We start from the raw sequence: 20,223 nt of genomic DNA on the forward strand, positions 1-20,223 counted from the left end.
CGTAGGCTAGACCACCATTGCATGGCAGACTTTTGAAAATGCATGGCTACATGACATAGCTTAGAGAGCTCTGTGAATGCCGCATTGAATTGCCAAAGATGCCATCATAGGTAAGGAAAGAGATGTTCTTTCCTCCCTCTTTGAACTTTTTGAGCTTAGACGACCTTTTCCAGGTGGCATAGGATTTCCTATGGCCTCTTCTTTTGGGTATTTCAAGAGCTGCACCATCATTTTCTTCACGAGAGGAAGAGTATGAGGAGGATGGAGAAGAGGATGACCTCTCTCTCGCCTTTTTCTTCCCTTGTTTCTCCTTGTCTGCACCATCACTTTCTTAAGAAGAGGAAGAGGATGAAGAAGATGGAGAAGAGGGTGACATCGTTCTTGCCTTTTTCTTCTCTTGTTTTCTCTCTTTTCTCTTTGAATTATGGTGTAGTGAAGTATGTGATGGTCTTCTCCATTTAGGGGATGTTGGAGAGCGTTTTTCCCGCTGTCTTCGTAGAGCCATCTCTGTCGAGGTGGCAAGAGACTCACTTCTTTCTCGTTCTTTCGGTGAGAACTCTACCGTTGAAACTTGGGTTATCCTTTGGGAGGGAGATGCCTCATCGAGTAGAAAATTTTAGAGACCTTCGTACGGATCCTCCTCTTCTTCCCTTATTGGAGAGAGCCGGCTTTTGGAAGTCTCACTTGGAGGATTCCTAGGTACTCTCTCTTCTTGGTGAAAAGTTTGGAGAATAGCACGGGTGCGCAATTTCTATAGCACTTCACCTTAGAGGGATGGGTTGCCCAGGGCTTGTTGAAGCCTAGAAACAAGATAGTTTACAACATAGGGGCATCATTAGTTGCTCTTTCATTAGCAAAATCAAAGCTGTCATCATTCATTTCAATCTCTTTTCCCTTGTCAGCCATACCAGCAAGTTTTAGGTGTAAATGTTTACTTGTACTTTGGCACTTCAAGCCCTAGTTGCTACTCCTCTTTACCTTCAAAGATAAGCACTCGAGCATCTATACCCATGGCTCGAATATTATTAATTGCAAGGAATAGAAGAGAGGGTTCAACAAAGCCAAGAAAGCTCCGGTTCCTATCAAGATTCTAATAGCTCAATAATGGTTAAGCCATAGGCAAGCCCCGTAAGACTCCATTATTAAGACCATATCTCTCCACGATATCCCCGTTAACTGCATAAAGCGGGCGTGTTTCAAGGATGAAAAATTCCTATTATACTTACTCTTTTGCAATTAATAACACCAACCATTTGTAGCAAGCTTGAGGACCTCTCTTCTTGAGCAAGAAAAGAAAAAACAATATCTCTGATACCAATGTAACATTTAATGCACTAGTAACTTGTGTGTAGCAAAAATTGATAGCATAGTTAGCATTTCATTAAGAACAAGCTCCTAATGAGCATAGAGAGAGTACTTAATTTGAGAATGCAACATTTACATCTAGCTAATTTGGCATTGAAAATACTTGAAAAGAGAGAAATAGAACAATTGACAACAATTGAGGACCGAATTTACATGGAGCCGGTCCCCCCTCCATAAAGGCTTTGTATTATAGCTTCTCCCTTCAAAGGAGAATTTTGTACAATACAATTCTTGTGTTCTTTGACCAAACTCATTGGTGCAATGAAGATGCAAGCTTCATGCACAAAATTATGGTTGAAAAACACACCTAGTGTCCCTAGCCTTAGTCCCAATACCTCACACACCTTCAAAAATGGTGAGAGCTAGGAGGGAATGAGGATAGATTGAGAGGAAGAAGATGTATCTTACGAGAAAGAAGTATTCTCCTCACATAATCACTCTAATAGCATAGCTTAGCTTAGTAATTAGCATGGTAGAGGAGATGAGCATTCCATTGAAGCTTGGCTCTTGGTTGGATTTGCATTCCATAGCCAAGAGTTGTTGGTATAGGCCTCTACTTCTTAATGCTTGGAAAAGGAGATGGAGTTCTTCTTGTACACATGAGTTGTGTGTGTGTGTGTGTGTGTGTGTGTAGCATAAAAGATAGACTAAAACACCAAGCTCTCTCTCTCTCTCTCTCTCTCTTGGTCGACCCCTCTTGCTTTTTGCTCTTGCTGGCATCCTAGCTATTGGATCCTGCAAAGCTTAGCCAATCACAATTTAGGAGCATAATTGATAACCTTGTGACATGTGTCCACCTTTCCCCTTTTGTGAGAGCTTTAGTAATCAAATAATTCATTTAAATTCTCATTGGACCTTTTAGTCTTCTGGCCAATAGGAATCAAGCAAGCCATTGGGCTGTTGGATGCTCGTTAGACCCCTTGGTAGACTGTCCAATAGTTTTCTAGGGATCTTAATTCCTAATGGTTCTTCTATCAAGCACTTTTTAAATTGATTATACTAAATTTAATCTAGCTTAATTCTCATTGGTCCACCTCTATGGCCATCCAATAGGATTTGAGGGGAGATTGGGGCAACTGGCCTAGGAGCCTGACATGTGTCCAGTATTCCCTTTGTGTAAAGGGGGAGCTTTGGAGTGTGTGTGTGTGTTTCTCTCTCATCCCCTACTATTAGGGCTTGCCCCCTCCTTCCTAGGGATGTGGGAAGACTTTTTAGTCTTCCCATGACCATCCAGTTTTCCCTTACCTTGGCCTTTGGACAATTGAATTAAATTAAATACCTTTAGCATATGGAAGTCTTAATGGAGTTGAACCTTAGGACTTTTAAGCCCCATTGCTCATTTGAAGACTGTCCCCCTTTGGATCCCTATTTTTCCTCCTTGGATCGCTGTAGAGACCAAACTGGAAGCCTTTCCAATATTCTAGCTTTTACTCCCCTGGTACTTTTCCATATTAAATGATTAGTTTAACATGACAAACTCATTTGGGAGAATTAGATATTAGTATTTATGACAAGAATTACTTAGGAAGACATGTGTCAATGACCCCTTCCCCTTGTTATCGGTGTCAAAAATTACAAAGAGAATAACAACTAAGCAGAGATCAAGTAAGCTCATGAATAGACACTGTGTGTGTACAGGAAGCAAATCTGGAAAATTTTGTTAGCATTTTGTGTATGTTCAGATCATGTTTTCAAATAATCCCACACAATGCCATCACACAAGATATCTTCGTAGAAGGTTGAAGGTATTTCAACATTTTTAGTTGAAAAGTTCTGTATGATCAGATTACTAGTCCATGTTTTCACAAGCAAGCAGAAAAAGCATGTAGTTATGCTAAGAAATCTAAACAAGGTAGCAACTATACTACTCAAGATGTTTCATTCACCAAACCACTACTATGATTAGTATAACAACCATATTAATATCGATGCTAACGGATCCCAATGAAGGTCTACCATAACCTTACTCAAAAGTGGATGTTGAAGCGTGTTTATAAAATTTGAACAAAAAGCAAGTAATTCTTTAAGAAATCAAAACAAAGGGTAGTAGCATGTTGCTCAAGATATTGTATCCACTGATCTTGGGGTGGTTACTACAACAAAAACATGCCTATCACGTGGGTCAATAGTATGGATTATTTTATTCTATATTTTCTCACATTTTCACATACAGAAAGGTGTTGAAAAATTAATCCTAAAAAAGAATTTACAGATTGAATAGAAAAAGGGTCCCTTTTATTGGTGAAAAATTCACAACTAAGGGGCTTTATAAATAGTCCTTGAGTGCACACGATATATAGATTTTACATTTAATGACCCCCCGTAGCCACCAAGTATAGGATTCCAAGGCAAAATTGGAAAGTGATAAGTAATTTCTATACCATTATCTAGATTGTTTATTGATAAAAACAAAGCTAGATCCTTGGAATATCAACCTTAAGGAAATTGTAGGTGTTTGACCTAAAACAACATAATTTCAACAAGTATGAATTCTCAAAAGAGCTAGCCAGCTACTAGCCCAAAATCAAGATCTACAGTCTTTTAAAGAATCATTCATATTCAAATATAGGTCGTTCAACATGGGGAATGGACTCCGCTAGAAAGAGGTCATTACTCACATTAGAGCCAGCCAAGCATAGCAGGCTATGTTTTTGTAAATGATTAACCATGCATTTCTTATTGAGAGAGTTTCACTATCTTCAACACATAGCAACTAGGAAATGCATCAGATAAGCATTGTTTCAAAAAGGATAAAATATATTGAGTACGTGTAGATGTACATACCTTTAGGTGGGATCCTGTTCGTGGTTTGATGTGTTTGGTGCTTACTTCCTTAGTACTCAAGAGTCTATGGTGATCAAGAGTCAAACGTGCCAAAAAGATGAATTGTTGCATGTCTCTGTGTGTGTGCGGGCGCATGTGTATGAGCGTGTGCAGTGAACCACCATGTCTATTGCAAACAATCATGAACCACCATGTCAATTATATGTGCACATGTGCATGCATGTGTGGGGTGTGTATGCTAGAGAGAAGGAATTTTAACATGTGTGTGCAAGAGGGGTATACATCACTGCTAGCAGATGCAAATTTAAGGGATGCAATATGCATAAGCATTGAGAACAAGCTCACAACTCTTGAAAACAAGCTTGTGGTGAGCGAGGAAGAGATTGAGGGCACTTGATGCATCTTAGAGGTCAATGGCATTTTCTGAGTCTCAATTCCGTGGTCTCACCAATGCTGACACTTGCATTTTCACACACAAGGGAGTGACAATAAGGTATAATGATAGAACTACTATGTGACTCGTGCATTGCCGCAGTTAAAAGAAGCTTAGACTCCACTATTGTATTGCAATCCTTCCCTCCAAAGTCCAAAAAAATTAGTACTTCTTGGTTTCCACTATGAGATATCAAGTATGTACAATCAATGTTCAGGAACTTGCAAACCATTGGATGCACTCATATACACCATAGGGGCACTATTGCTAAAGAAGATTGCCCCCGACCACCCTAACCCCCAAAAGGGGAAAAAAAAACCCCAACTCTCTCTTCATCCACCTATCCCAATTCTTATCTTTGTCTTTAACATTAGCTTCAACATTGAGAATGCAAATGGCATGGACATTTTTAACAATCTCACTTGATTATTTAGATCTATGCCTTTTCGGTTTTGAGCAAGATATAATAGTAATACACATTATCACATAATCTACAGCAAAATGGTGGACTGAGTGAGTTACCACGGTATGAAGAGATAAGATTTTATAACCAATATTGTAACAAATAGAGAAGGGCTTTGATCAATTGTTGTTCTCATTTACTTGCTTACATCTCCTTCTTTCTTGTAAGCTCTCTCCTAAGCAAGATATAGTAGCAATAGGCATGATACTCCTAATTGGAAATAGAGAGTTTGTTCTCCCCTGGGTTGATAATGCTAACAAGATCATTGGTATAAACCGATCTTGTTAGTAAGGTGTTTAAAGATGAGGGCCTATAAGTATCATTGTACTCAGCAACATGTTTAAGGTGAGAGCTTGAGTTGGTAATGCTACTAAGCACATTGGTACAAACCAAGCTATATTGCCACTGCATGAAAACATATGAGAAATTCAGAAGCCCGTGTATTGGTCTTGATTACAAAAGTGTGTTCTTCTTGAAGAGATAAGACCATACTCACCCATACATTCTTGATCCCATACTCACCCATACATTCTTGATCCCACCCCCTTACTCAGTAGCTCCTACTTCTTTTCATGGGAGGTGGGGAATTGGAGTAGTGCGAAGAATCATTTTGTGTTATATACACACTATGGCTATCTATCTCTCTCTCTCTCTCTCTCTCTCTCTCTCTCTCTCTCTCTCTCTCTCTCTCTCTCTCTCTCTCTCTCTCTCTCTCTCTCTCTCTCTCTCATTTCCTTCGATGCGAGACAAGGTGTTGGGGCAATGGAAAAGAGTCAAATCGATTGTGCACATTATGCTCACTGCAAGTTCGAGAGTCTGAGTACCACACACTACTAGAGTGATCAGCTTTTGGTCACATCCGAACTTACTTCTCTCACATTTTCAGCCCATGACTTAGACCTACACACTTTTCTCTCCCAGCCACAGTGTGGGCTCTCCATTGCACCTCTCATCCCCACAATTTTGGAGCATTGAGAGTCACTCATCAGCCATAAACATACTACATCACATGTTAATTTGGTCCCATAGGTCATATTTGACCTCCGAGGATGATAATAAAATCTCTCTCTCTCTCTCTCTCTCTCTCTCTCTCTCTCTCTCTCTCTCTCTCTCTTTGTGGCATGAATGCTATGCGCTGTGCTATGGCATGAATGTGTTATGCGTCATTTGCAAGTGGAAAAGAGAGCGTACTATGCATTTGAGAACATGTGTAATGCGGGAAACATCAAGTGGGTGGTTCTCAAGAAATACCTTTTTGACACATCGGTGACATCGATTCTTCTTTATGGAGTTGAAGTTGGGGGCAGGAGTGTCTCAAAATCTACTTGGAAAGAGTTTGAGAATGTCTAAAAGCATCTTCTTACAAACTTTCTCCAAGTTAAGACACAATCTTCTTGAGTCAACATCTCTTCCAATTGAGGTTATGGGCATGGAAAGGATTGTGGAGTACATGATAAAGATGCGTCAAAACTCCTCACATCGACTTCCTACAATTGCATGGGAAGCAAGGAAAATGGTTTAAAAGATGCATAAAATCAAGATGTTGATCACGTAATGGATGCAAGACATAAAGAAGTGGTTTGGGAGATGGGATGCATTGCACTTGCTACATGATGCCTCAATAGACTTCCAAGTGAATGAAGCTTTTCTACAATACCAATGTATTATGGCTTGGGAGGAATCTAGTGGGTCACGCCTTATACATTACACCACCCATATTTCCCCCAACTAGAAAACCATGGTTCTTTGCTAAAAGAGGAAGCCGTACTCACCCTTACATGCTTGAGCCTATCACAGCCATTTGGCTTAGCTCCCACTGCCTTCGATGCGAGATAGGGCATTGGGACAGTGGAGAAGAGTCAAATCAATTGTGCACATTATGCTCACTGCAAGTTCGAGAGTCTGAGTACCACACACTACTCGAGTTCTCAGCTTTTGGTCCCATTCTCATCACCGCATTTTTTTGGCGCATCAAGAATCACTTATCAACCACACACATACTACATCACATGTAACTTTGGTCCCATAGGTCACGTCTCTCTCTCTCTCTCTCTCTCTCTCTCTCTCTCTCTCTCTCTCTCTCTCTCTCTCTCTCTCTCTCTCTCTCTCTCTCTCCCCCACACCCCGCCATGGACAAGCCGCCCTACGCAAGGCATGGAATCAAGAAACAAGACAAAGACGTGGGAAACTACCCCTGTAGATCCGGAGGAAGAAATGGAAGAGAACCGCCACTACAAGAGGTTGTGTGCTCTTGTGACGCTCTTAGCGACGGAAATACACTGGGTTTTTATAACCCCCGGCGTCGCTATAACCGTCGCTAAAAGCGTCGCTACGAGAGCGTCGCTATCTGCGTTGCTATAGGCGTCGCTATAGTCGTCGCTATAGGCGTCGCTATATAGCGACGCTCATAGCGACGCCTATAGCGACGCAGATAGCGACGCTCTCACAGAAGAGTATAGCGACGCATATAGCGACGCTACAGAGCCATAAATAGCGACGCTTATAGCGACGCCTGAGAGAATATTTTTTTGGTGGCAGGGCATTGAATGCCCTGCCACCCATCAACCATATTGTACTTGATTCACTTTTTAAAAAAAGTGCAAAGGTAAATAATAGACCCAAAATAGTCACCCACAAGACGCATTGTTTGCAAAATTGACAATTGTACACATCATAGACAAACTGAATTGATTGGCAAATGTAATAATGACAATTGTACAACATCATAGGCATAAAGAATTGATTGGCAAAAGGAATTGCGGTGACAAATGTAATAATATACATGGTTCAAAAAGACGTATAAAATCCGTCTCATGATACATAAGCTATGAGAAACCCTAAACTAATGCTATCTAGCTACGGCTAAACTGACGTCGTCTAATCAGACGTCTCATCGCGTCCAAGCGGCATATCTGTCGGATTCTGCAAAAAAAGACAATAAGACAGTTTTCAGTAAATATAAACATATAACGACATTTATAAAACAATACAAAAAATAAAAAAGAGTAAACCCTAATACTAACCATGCCGCCGCGAGAACTGAGAATGTCCATCAGGGCGTTTAAGCCCTTCCTGCCTGCGACGCTTATAGCGAGTTAGTAAATGTGAAGAGCCTCTTGTAGCGCGCGTGTAACAACCCTTGGTGGCGGGAAGGAGCCGGGGTCCATCTGCACAAAATCAATTGTGGCTAGGCTCTATGAGAGCGCATCAATATGAGGGTAATTTTTTGCTTCAGCATCGCCCTTGATGGGTGCTTGTATCCAGAGCTCTTAGCCCAACCAACATGGCGCAAATGGCGGTTCTCTGCTTCACTCCATGGTGATGCATAATTTCATATTTTTTGCTTAATTGGGTTCCCAGGGGTACCCTAGGGTCACTCTAAGGGATTTCTCCCCTGCAAAGGTGAGCAACGAATTTAAGTTATGCCTACATGCATTAGCATGCAACCAAGCGAGGAGCAAAATGCAAAAAATTGGCAAGCAAGCTCACATGCAGTAGCATGCAAGGCATGTGAGCAGTAAAGTGCAAAAATTGAACTTCAAATTTTTCAAAATGGTTGGTCAAAATTATTGGCAAGTGGTTGACAACAATGGGGGTAAGCACCTCTTATTATTTTTAACACGATCTTTGGTTCTTATTGCGAGCCGCACAAGGCCCTCAACAACACATCGATGGATTTCAATGATTACTACAAGCTGACCACGCATGTCAAGCGTGTACAGCCAAGGCAAAAATTCTTGGCAAGAACATTGGTCATGGATTTGAATTCAGCAAAGTCTGAGAAGTGGATTTTCCACTGTAGGAGAAACTTTGACAAAGTTGAGGCAAGTGCCATTGAACTCCTGCAAGATTCATTCAAGGCATGGAAGGGGTCATCGAGAACCATTGACATGCAAAAGGCTATCGATCTATTCGCTTCAACCCAACTATGGATTCAAGGGAAGCAAGGCTTCCGATTATCCGCTATGAGCGGGATGGAAACACACACAACGCCTCTATGATCACCCGACACACACTCTTGGGATAATACACACAGACACTATGGGGCACCACTCAGCTTACACAACCCACCTGCCCGAGACAGGGAACACACCGATGGAGTGAGAGGGGAGAGACTATCCATTTGCCCACTCAACACAGAGACACACACACACACACCCAAAAAACTCAGCTCAAAAGAGAATAATTTTTTATGTTTAGATACAATTGAGCTTGGGACAACACCAATGGGGCAAATAGCTTACACAATATGGATGAAATATGCCAGATACAATCACAAATTGGAGCTGAGACTTCGCTCATAGGAGAAACTTACACAGCCAAAACAACAGGAAAAAGTGAGGAATTTGGCAAAATGGATAGCACCATTGTGTCTTGAGCGGCCAAAAACCTCAGTCTACAATATCAAAGTGCTCAAATCCGATCTCAGATGAGCAGTTTACAGCCAAAACAGGCTCCAAAAACAGCAAAAATTGACTTGCGGATGTTCCTCCTCTTCTCTCCATGTTTTGCTGGTCTTTTTCTCAGGTTTTTCAGTTTCCACACTTCAGTTTATCCCTTGAGCACCTTTGGCTATTTAGTCGACCTCAAACAGATCCCGAATAGGCCAAAAACTGGCCACGTAGTGCATTTTTGTTACCTTTTTGCATCATCTGCACACCTGGCACTCAACTTTTTCCAATAATGCATCCCGCAATCACGTGAAGTGGCCCCCAAATATAGTCCTCATGATGACCTTTTTGCATAATCAACACAAGAAAACACCCACGTAGTGTCCTCGCTTACCCACGTGCAAGCATTGACCCCATTTGACCTCTTGACGCGAGTGGTTGTCATCTGATGCATTTGCTTACTTCATGTCGTGCGCCCTTTGATAGCTTCCTTGAGAATTTTTACGTGCTACCAACTCCTCATTATTATACAAAAACACACTGGTACTGGTGATAGTGAAAATGGATGCACTATGTACATGTTGTCCTACCTGTACACGTGGGCCCCATGTAACCACCTAGCTCTGGAAAATGGGAAATTATTTATTTGATGCACCATGCATGTGTATGTACATATGCGCAATCACCTCTTCCAAAAAACTTCTAACATAATTTGCCCATCCCCTAGCCTGCTAGATCATTCATGATCTAGAAGCAAAAAGAGATATGAGACTCCCCGCATCTGATCATTCATGATCAGATAGCAGCAAAAAGAGATATGAGACTCCCCGCATCAGAGGTCTCCTCATCCCTCACATTACTTGTTCTACACACAGCTCATCTTGCTCCACCATCATTAATCTAGCATGATATAATTTAAGATGCAATCCATTACCCTTGACTTATGTAGAATCCCATCCAGGTTAGCCAACTGATACGTACCATTCGGAAAACACTCCACTACCTTGAAAGGGCCTTCCCACTTAATTTGAAACGTCTTTTGGAATGTCTTGTCTAGCTTACTGTTGTAGCGCAAAACCAAGTCATGTTTCTTGATAGCCTTACTTTTGACCTTTTCATTTATCTTTGCTAAAGACTTATCTTGCATCTGCCCATAATGTTCCAATGTGCTCATCCTATCCAGCTGAACCTCTTGTAATTGTAAGAGCCTCTCTTTGAATGCATCACTGGACTGCCCAAGCAACTTTTCTAACATCTTGACTGCAGGAAACTCTACTTCCACAGGCAATAGTTCTTCCTTTCCATATACAAAATGAAATGGAGTAAACCCCATACCTGTCTTCACCGAAGTACGGTAAGCCCATAATGCACTAGGAAATTCCAAATCCCAATTCTTTCCTTGGTGCTCGGTCACTTTGGAAAGAATTTGTACCAACTCACCATTGAATCTTTCATTTAAGCCATTACATTGTGGGTAATAAGGAGTGGTATGCAGGTGCTTAATCTTCATCTTCGCACATAAAAAGTCTAGCATTTTAGCTCTAAATCCTGGCCCCTTATCTGAAAGTATCTCCAATGGCACCCCACGTACACAAATTTTGCCACATCCTTTGCAGTTATTTGTTTTACTGCTATAGCCTCTACCCATCTAGAGAGATAGTCCACTGCAGTCAAAATATAGCTTTTGACCTTGCTTGTGATAGGTAACGGGCCTATTGCATCAATCCCCCACTTTTCAAACACATCAAACGCCATAATGGTTTTTCATAGCTCTAGCTTCAACACTCTCTTCCCAAATGCTTGACACCTATTGCAAGACCTACACCAATGGTGAGCATCCTTGTGCAAACTAGGCCATACATACCCCTCTTGCAAGATCTTATTTAGAGAAAAATGTCTGCCACATGCACCTTCATGATTCTCTTCCAACACTCTATAAAGCTCCTCCCGCCAAGGTACATGTCTCAACATGAAATCAGTCCCTTTCATGTATAAGACATCACCAATCAATTTGTACATGTATGCTCTACGCACAAAACCATACTTCTTAGACTTCTGAATGTCCTTCGGAATGATTCCTGTTAGCAAAAACTCCTCTTCTTGAGCAGAACTTTTATGGCCATGATAAAGAGGTAAATTGGTCCTCAACACAAATAGCTCTCTAATCATGCTTTGAGTTGCTCCATGTGCCTCTCCATTTAGAGCAAGTTCAATGTGTTTGATGCTCCATGCTTCCAACTTTTTTAACAGGCCTTTAATTCTGAAACATTTCCTTCAATGAGGTGTCTTGCTCTTCCACACACCCAGCGTTTGCTTCACAACTAACAAGGCATCACATTTTATGCTCAACCTTCTAATCCCATGCTTCAAACAAATGTGTAATCCGGCTTCCAAAGTAGCATATTCAGTCTCGTTGTTACTATGAGCATCCAATTTGAACCCTCTCTTGCATACTAGCTTCCCCTCTGGATCGTAAAGTGCTATACCCCCTGAAGCCGCATCATGGCTCTTTCTGTATGAGCCATCAAAGAACAAATTGCTGATCTATGGCACTTCTTCAACTACGCTTCTCACCACCTCTTTCTTAACAATGAGGGGATTCTCCTTGTAAGTCAACAAATTAGGTAGGGTAGCTCTTGTACTGTCTTCCACTAAAAAAGAGAACTCGAACTCTTACAGCTCAATTACCCATTTCTTGACCACATTTGACATTAATTAATTGTGGCAAAGGGTGTAATTGTTAAGAAAACAAAAGGTCGTGGTAGCAAGTAATGACGAAATCATCAAGAAGCAAATATTACACTGGCCATCACTAGCTCTACTTCCGATAATTTTCTCTCTGCTACCAACTTCACTCGGCTTGCACAATACACTGGCCTCATATAATGGCTACCCTTCCCCTTTTGCAATAGCATGGATCCAATTGCATCATCCCCTACTGATGGATTTACATAAAACACTTGCATTGCTCCCAATCGGAAGCTTGCATGGCTGACAGCCCCCCTAACACCTCTTTCACTTCTTGAAACACTTCTTCACACTTGTCATCCCATTGCAATGGATCATGCTTTGCCACTTGTTGTAATGGATAAAGGAGCTGTGAAGACAATGGAATAAACCATGCCATGTACTTCACTTTGTGTATAAAGGTTGCCAATTGCTTCGTACTCGTAGGTGATGGAAGAAGAATAATAGACTTAACCTTTTCTGGATCAGCCTCAATACCATTTTCTGACACCATGTGGCCCAATAACTTCACCCTTGGCTGTGCTAGATGACATTTCTTTGGATTTAGTTGTTCTCCACATTCATCATATCGAGCCAATACCATCTGCAGCTTCTCATGGTGTTCAACCCTACTATTGTAGACACAGAAGTAATTCATAAAGCTTTAACACAACTACCAGTGAATGGTTCCGATACCCAATTTTCTCTCTCTTGATAGAAAGATGGTCCATTTTTGACAACCCAAATGGAAATACCGTGTAGCAATAAGAGCCTCATGGCGTAATAAAAGTTGTCTTTGTTCGGTCTTTAAGAGCAATCTTCAATTGAAAATAGCATGAAAAACCATCACACACATTGTACCTCTCATAACCTGCCATTGAATCCAAATTCTGATCGATGAATGGGAAAGATATGGGTTCTTCTTAGTGGCTGCATTTAAGGGTTTAAAATCTACACAAATCCTCCACTTTCCATACTTCTTTGGGATGACTACTATTGGACTCACCCATTCTGTGGTTACCACTGGGACTATGAACCCTGCCTTCAATAACTTGTCCACCTCTTCCCGCAAGGCTTCCATTTTCTCTTGACCCATCCTTCTTAGCCTTTGTTGCTCTGGCTTAACACCTTCTTTCAGCTCTGTATGCATCTCTTCTCCCTTGAACCCTCTGATCTCTTCATATGAAGTAATGAACAAATCAGGAAAACTAGCCAGCATGTACAAATATATCTCCTTCTCCATAGCTGAGAGGTCTCCACTGATCATTTGTGTCATCAATTCCTGCTTCTTTGAAAATTCAACCTTGGTTTGCATCAACCCTTCAATCACTTCATAAGGCCCTTCACTTTCATCGTCAATCTCATTTTCAAATGCAACTAAACGAGATTCATGGATTTCTTTGTCCGACCGTCAACCCAAAAGAAATGCAACATCAACATCCTAATCACTGCTAGTAGTACTATCACTATCCTCGTCAGTCATTGTGGAATAGTCTTCATCAATAGACTCATCCTCATCTTCATAAAGCTCCTCCAATACTTTCCTCCTGTCCATATTATATAGCTTCTTGGCATCTGTCTTTCCATAGAGGCTAATCGTACCATGTCGCCAATCTTGAACAGCTCCCACTGCACGTAACCATGGCCTGCCCAGTATAATAGGATATGCTCCCAACCCCGCTAACATCACATGAAAATCAACCATCGCCTTTGCATCATACTCCTCCACTTCTAAGCTCTTTAAAACACCCAAACATTTTACTTTCTGATGGTTTGCTAAGCCTGACACCCGAGTCACTGTAAGCCCCATCTTCTCAACGCATGAGTGTGTTATGACACATATTTGGGCTCCACCATGAACATAACCTTGTCCCAGATGTTTTCTTTTGTGCCACACATCTACTATTGCGAAAATTTCTGGTAGTTCATCCATTGCATATGCCTTCATTGAACCTTTCTCTGGTTCTTTCTCCATTGGGTTAACCATCCTCTTCCACTATCGCTTTAGCTTAGGCACCATATCTATAAGCTTCCCAAAAGTAACATCTGCTTTCCTGCTGGTCAGATCCTCCTTCAAGTCATAGCTTAATTGCCCATCCCCTAGTGGAAAATCTGAAACATGAAACTTGCGACGATCCCTCCTTTTCCTCTTGGCCTTGACATCCTCGTCTTCATGGCTCTTTCCCTTCTTCTTGCTAGGACATGGGGAACTTTTTCCTTGCTTATCCTATGTGGTCCTCTTCCTAATAGGCATCACCAATGTATCCTCTAGCTTTGTTGCCTTCTCCAAGGTGACCACGCTTATCACTTTTGTCTTTCCCTTTTCCTCTTGGGTTAATCCATTGGTTTCTTCTTCTTCCTTAATTTCAATGCCATAATCATTTGACCTAATTAACACCTATCTTGGCAATGGATACATGTCTCCCCCCATCCTTGGTGGCTTATCACATTGTGGGCTGATGTGGCCCAGCTCTCCGCAACTATAACACATGGGTGTCTGCCTCCAAAACCTACCATTGCTTTGTCCAACACCATTCCTGGGTTTTTCTTCACCTCCTTACTAATTTGCAAACCTCCTCCGACCTCGATTATTTCCCACATTACATAGCATGTTTAGGGTGAGATTATTTATTGAATCTACCACTTGCCTTAGCCCATCATCTTGTACTGTTGTAGTGACCACTGTTGGCATAACCTGCGGAGTAGCAAGAACCACTAGTTCATGATGAACCCCTGGCATGCGCCCTTGCAAAGAATCCATAGACTGAAATTCAGACCTCCTGGGCGAAGACTCTACTCCTAGCTGGCTCATTCTTCTTAGCTTCCACTCTTTGTTCCTCACTACCTCTAGTGCATCTTCAATATGTCCTAGGTTTATTTAGCTCCAGTATCCAACGTATATTCTTCCAAAGACCAACCAAGAACCTATCCTTCTTCATCATGTCAGGTGGAGGTACCTGTGGTGCTAAGGCCTTGCACATCCGCTCCCATGCCATTCAAAACTTACGTATGTACGCATCTACTGGCTCACCTTCCCTTTGCACCAAACCTTGTACTTCTTGCCACACTTTGTCAAGATCTTCTGTCTTCACAAACTTCCAATCCATGCCTTAGATTGTCCCAACTTAATCTCACAGGTGGATCCGCTGCACGCAACTGCTCTTCAAATGATTTGGACAAACTCGTGCATCACTCTTCAAAAAAATTTGAAGAAGATGTAACATCTGTTCAGGATCGTGAATTTGGTTGCTAATGCAAGCAACCTCCATCTTTTTCAAAAAGTCTTCCACATTTTCATCACTTCTTCCATGGAATTCCGGATAAGAGAAAGCCATGGCTACCCAAGTTTTGATGCTTTGAGAATCCCTTCAAACACACGTGCAAGAACCCAAAACTTTTGACTGACTCAATCCCCAGAAACTTCAATGGAGCTCATCTTTAGATAAGGACAAACACATGCACATCAAATGACTTTTCATATTTAATCATCAAAATTGCAACATGCAAAGGGGATTCCAGTATCTCTCTTAATCTTCTTGGCCCAAACATAAAGACTATGCACTGCTGGAAAAAAAAATTCCTAGACACATAACATTTATCTCGATTCTTTGTGTTAAATGAAAAGGAGTGAATTGAGGTCCGTTTTGATCATCCATTAAAGCCAACCATGCAACTCCCAAGAAGGCACACCTGACTTATCCTCTAATTTTGCCAAAATTAGAGGATCATCCATTAAAGCCAACCATGCAACTCCCAAGAAGGCACACCTGACTTATCCTCTAATTTTGCCAAAATTTCAGCATCATAACAGTATAAATGGATCAAGAGACCAAAAAACTAGCCATCACAACTTGGAAAAATTTTGGCAGAGTTTCCCCTGAAGTAGAGCAGTAAGAACCCAAAATATAAACTGTATATGTATGCATAACCTGCCAACAATGGAACCCAAGCATCAAGTAGTAGAGATCACTAGTACATAGCCTATGACAAGGTCACAAAAAGGGTGCTCTAGCCACTCACCAAAAGGATCTCACATTTGAGAATCCCCCAGCTCAATAAAACCTCATGCCACGACCCTCTTACGAAGGCTTATGCAAATCTTGTATAGTCAAGTCTCAGAAATGACTATCTTCCAGACCAAGTTCCAAAATGGCTAGGATTGCCAAATAAAACCAAGTATGGCTCCACAAAGGCGTATAATGGAAATATCCACAAGTAACGTACAATACCAGACAATCCGCTCAAATAGGCACCAAATGATGCATACCCACGGCAACTGCAAGTGACTTCCACTTGCCAGTATATCACTTTACTCCAGTTACATGTACATGTGTGAATCACCTATACCTGTGCCTATACGTGTACATGTAACCTATAATTTGCAACCTGTAATCCCGAAGCTGAAGGTACTCGAAGAAGATCCTCCGTGGGGGCGCCAAAAGATTGTGAGCGGGATGGAAACACACACAACACCTCTATGATCAATCGACACACACTCTTGGGATAATAAACACACATGCTATGGGGCACCACTCGGCTTACACAACCCACCAGGCCCAGACAGGGAACACACCGATGGAGTGAGACGAGAGAGACTATCCATTTGCCCACTCAACACAGAGACACCCACATACACACACCCAAAAAACTCAGCTCAAAAGAGGATAATTTTTTATGTTTAGATACAATTGAGCTTGGGCCAACACCAATGGGGCAAATATCTCACACAATATGGATGAAATATGCCAGATGCAATCACAAATTGGAGCAGAGACTTCGCTCACAGGAGAAAATTACACAGCCAAAATAGCAAGAAAAAATGAGAAATTTGGCAAAATAAACAGCGCCATTGCGTCTGGAGCGGCCAAAAACCTCATTCAACAATATCAAAGTGCTCAAATCCGACCTCCAATGAGCAGTTTACAGCCAAAACAGGCTCCAAAAATAGCAAAAATTGAGTTGTGGCTGTTCCTCCGCTTCTCTCCATGTTTTGCTGGTATTTTCATAGGTTTCTCAATTTCCACACTTTACTTTATCTCTTGGGCACCTTTGGCTATTTAGTTGACCTCAAACGGACCCCGAATATGGAAAAAACTGGCCACACAGTGCATTTTTCTTACCTTTTTGCATCTTCCGCACACTTGGCACTCAGCTTTTTCCAATAATGCATCCCGCAATCACGTGAAGTGGACCCCAAATAAAGTCCTCATGATGACCTTTCTGCATAATCATCACAAGGAAACACCCACGTAGTGTCCTCGCTTACCCACGTGAAAGTATTGATCCCATTCGACCTCCTGACGACACTGGATGTCATTTGACGCACCTGCTTACTTCATGTGGTGTGCCTACTGATAGCTTTCCTGATATTTTGTACATGCCCAACTCCTCATTATTATAGAAAAAACACACTGGTACTGGTGATAGTGAAAATCGATGCACTATGTACATGTTGTCCTCCATTTACACATGTGGGCCCCATGTAACCACCTGGCTCTAGAAAATGGGCAATTCTTTATTTGATGCACTAGGCATGGGTATGTACATATGTGAAATCACTTCTTCCAAAAAACTCGTAACACCACCATCACCAACAATGTGGATCCATGATCTTCACGACAATCGCTTCATATCTGACAGAGTTTTTTGATATAGAAGTCTACAATGGCCAGATCCACCCATTCTTGGCAAGCATGATCAGATGAGTTTTCTAAGACATCATGGGAGCAAGGCTTTGTCTACAAATCCTCAGCATAGTAGTGATCAAGCCAAGAAGGTACAAGGTATATCTCTTGCATGTATTTTATGCTTTTCAATACATTGCACAATTTGACAAGGTTGATTATCTGTGAATCCTTGACAAGGTCGACTGTCTTTTTCTATAACATTGTAAATTGGCAAGAGTATTTGTTATCTATGAGCACCAAAACTCCAGGAGTACTTATGTGAAGCAAGGCTTCCCTTTCAACATCTGGCATAGCGATTTCTAAGTTTGAAATATGCTAGTAGCATACAAACTTGGGAGAACTTGCCAAGATGTCTGCAGGTTTTTACATCACATGAGGGTGTATATGATATATATGCTAACTCACTCGAGCTGTATATATGGCTATGAGCTAGATTCGAGTGAATTACCAGAAACCTGGCCACAAGTGGGTTAGTGAGTTTCAAGTTTTTCTTGTTTCTTCTGTAATTTAACCTTTTATTTGAAAAAGATTTTCCAGCTTTGCAAAGCAAAGTGCTTTGTCAGACTTCATGCAAAGCAAGGCTTCTCTTAGGTGCCAAGGTGTTATCGATTGACTTTAGATCAACGATACTGGTACACATCTTTTTCACTACATGGATATAAGCCCACAGTTTATGCAATGACACATTGTGATGTATCCATGCCAATGTAATCGTGCAAGGAACATATACTAGTAGCTCACGTGGTTGAGTGTGTCATTGAAGCTAAGGGCTTATTACTTTGTTTTTTGATGTGTATGCATGGCGCACTAGTACGATGGACATACAACATCCCATGATTGTATATGCTTCCACTATAACACTAGCTACTCTATCGAGGACGAAGGAAGTTATTGATTTCTTAAAACATTTTCTATTTACGTCTATTCACAGTCAAAGTGCCATACTTAAGATACCCTGGAACAGTTGCGACCACATACAAGGTAGGTGGACCAAGACTAAATAAGGCATGATTTTATTAACTTTCTATGTCAATATGCTAACATGAAGGGATAAGAGTCATCTATTTTCGAAGGGCTAAGAGACACCTCTTTTGGAATGGCTAAGAGCCATCTGTTTGTAATCCATCTGTTTGTAATCCATCAGTAATTGCTTTCAAGATCAAACAATTCTAGTTGAGTACCCAGCGATTCTAATGGACAAGCAAGAGTCTTGACATTGATGATTTTTTGGGTGTTATTTAGCACTACATACTTTAAGTGTGAAGATCAAGTTGAGGTTTTGAAATCCTTAAACTCGTACAGGCTTATCACTACCAAGGTGTATAATGAAGCAAGCATTTTAGACATCACGGTTCTTCACAAAAACTTGAGATTATGGACTTTCAAGTCTAGAAAAGATCCAGTTGTGAATACGATTCCAGCTTGAGCAGATTTTCTATTATGTCTATAGCACTAAGAGTGTCTATCTGAGCATAATTTTGGGGTAAGACCCAGCTCATGATAACTAAATCACTTAGTAAGTATTGAGGGTCAATTCATGGATCCTTCACACTTGCCCTTTCAAGTAAAGAAATCCACAAGCTACCAAGGGGTAGTGGGAAAACTCAACTTCTAAAGTTGACTTCAATTACTATTGGCTGCTAGTTGAGCAGTTTCCCTGCATGGTCTAACCAAGGGGTTTAACAATGTAGATTTTGGCCAAGGGGTTTGGATTGCGAAGGCAACACCCAGGGTTACCAAGGAACTACTACTTGATTTTCACTAAATTTCAATTAGTGTTCCTAGGCCTTTGCAGACGGGAAATTTGGGCAAGTACATTTGACTGCGAGTAAGTGGGCACTATCTTCAACCTCCAAGTATGCATCTGATTCCTTTTTATTTCCTTTTTGAATATTTCTTTGTTACTTTTCCAAGTAAGATGCATAAAATTCTTTGTTTTCATCCATTTTTCTCTTCAAGAGACATGACAAGGTCATGCAGGAGCAAAGTATTTTGGGTCGTAGTATTCAACATACATTTGAGCATTATGTAGTTATGGACCTATATGTAGGGTTTGCTTTGGCACATGTTGTCACATGGGATACAACATGGTCTAGGAACTCAAGGAGTTTAGTTTAGCTAGTGTGGAGCAAGGTTAATGAGGGTCCCTCTCACTCCCATCGTAGAGTGTTTTTAGTTACCTCCACACACAAGTACATCTCGTACTTGAAGGCTGCCTTTTTTTAGACATTCTTAGTTGAGACATATTCCACATCTGGAGAATATGAGTCTCTAGGACTGAGATTGGTGCCCGCTACTTCAATTATGTGTCGTGACAAAGTCCCTAGGTGCTGGTCAAATCCGTTTGCTAAACCATTTTGAGCACACTATATT

Source organism: Adiantum capillus-veneris, chromosome 14 (assembly GCF_014529385.1).
Source record: "Adiantum capillus-veneris isolate H3 chromosome 14, ASM1452938v2, whole genome shotgun sequence".
NCBI classification, from domain to species: Eukaryota; Viridiplantae; Streptophyta; class Polypodiopsida; order Polypodiales; family Pteridaceae; genus Adiantum; species Adiantum capillus-veneris.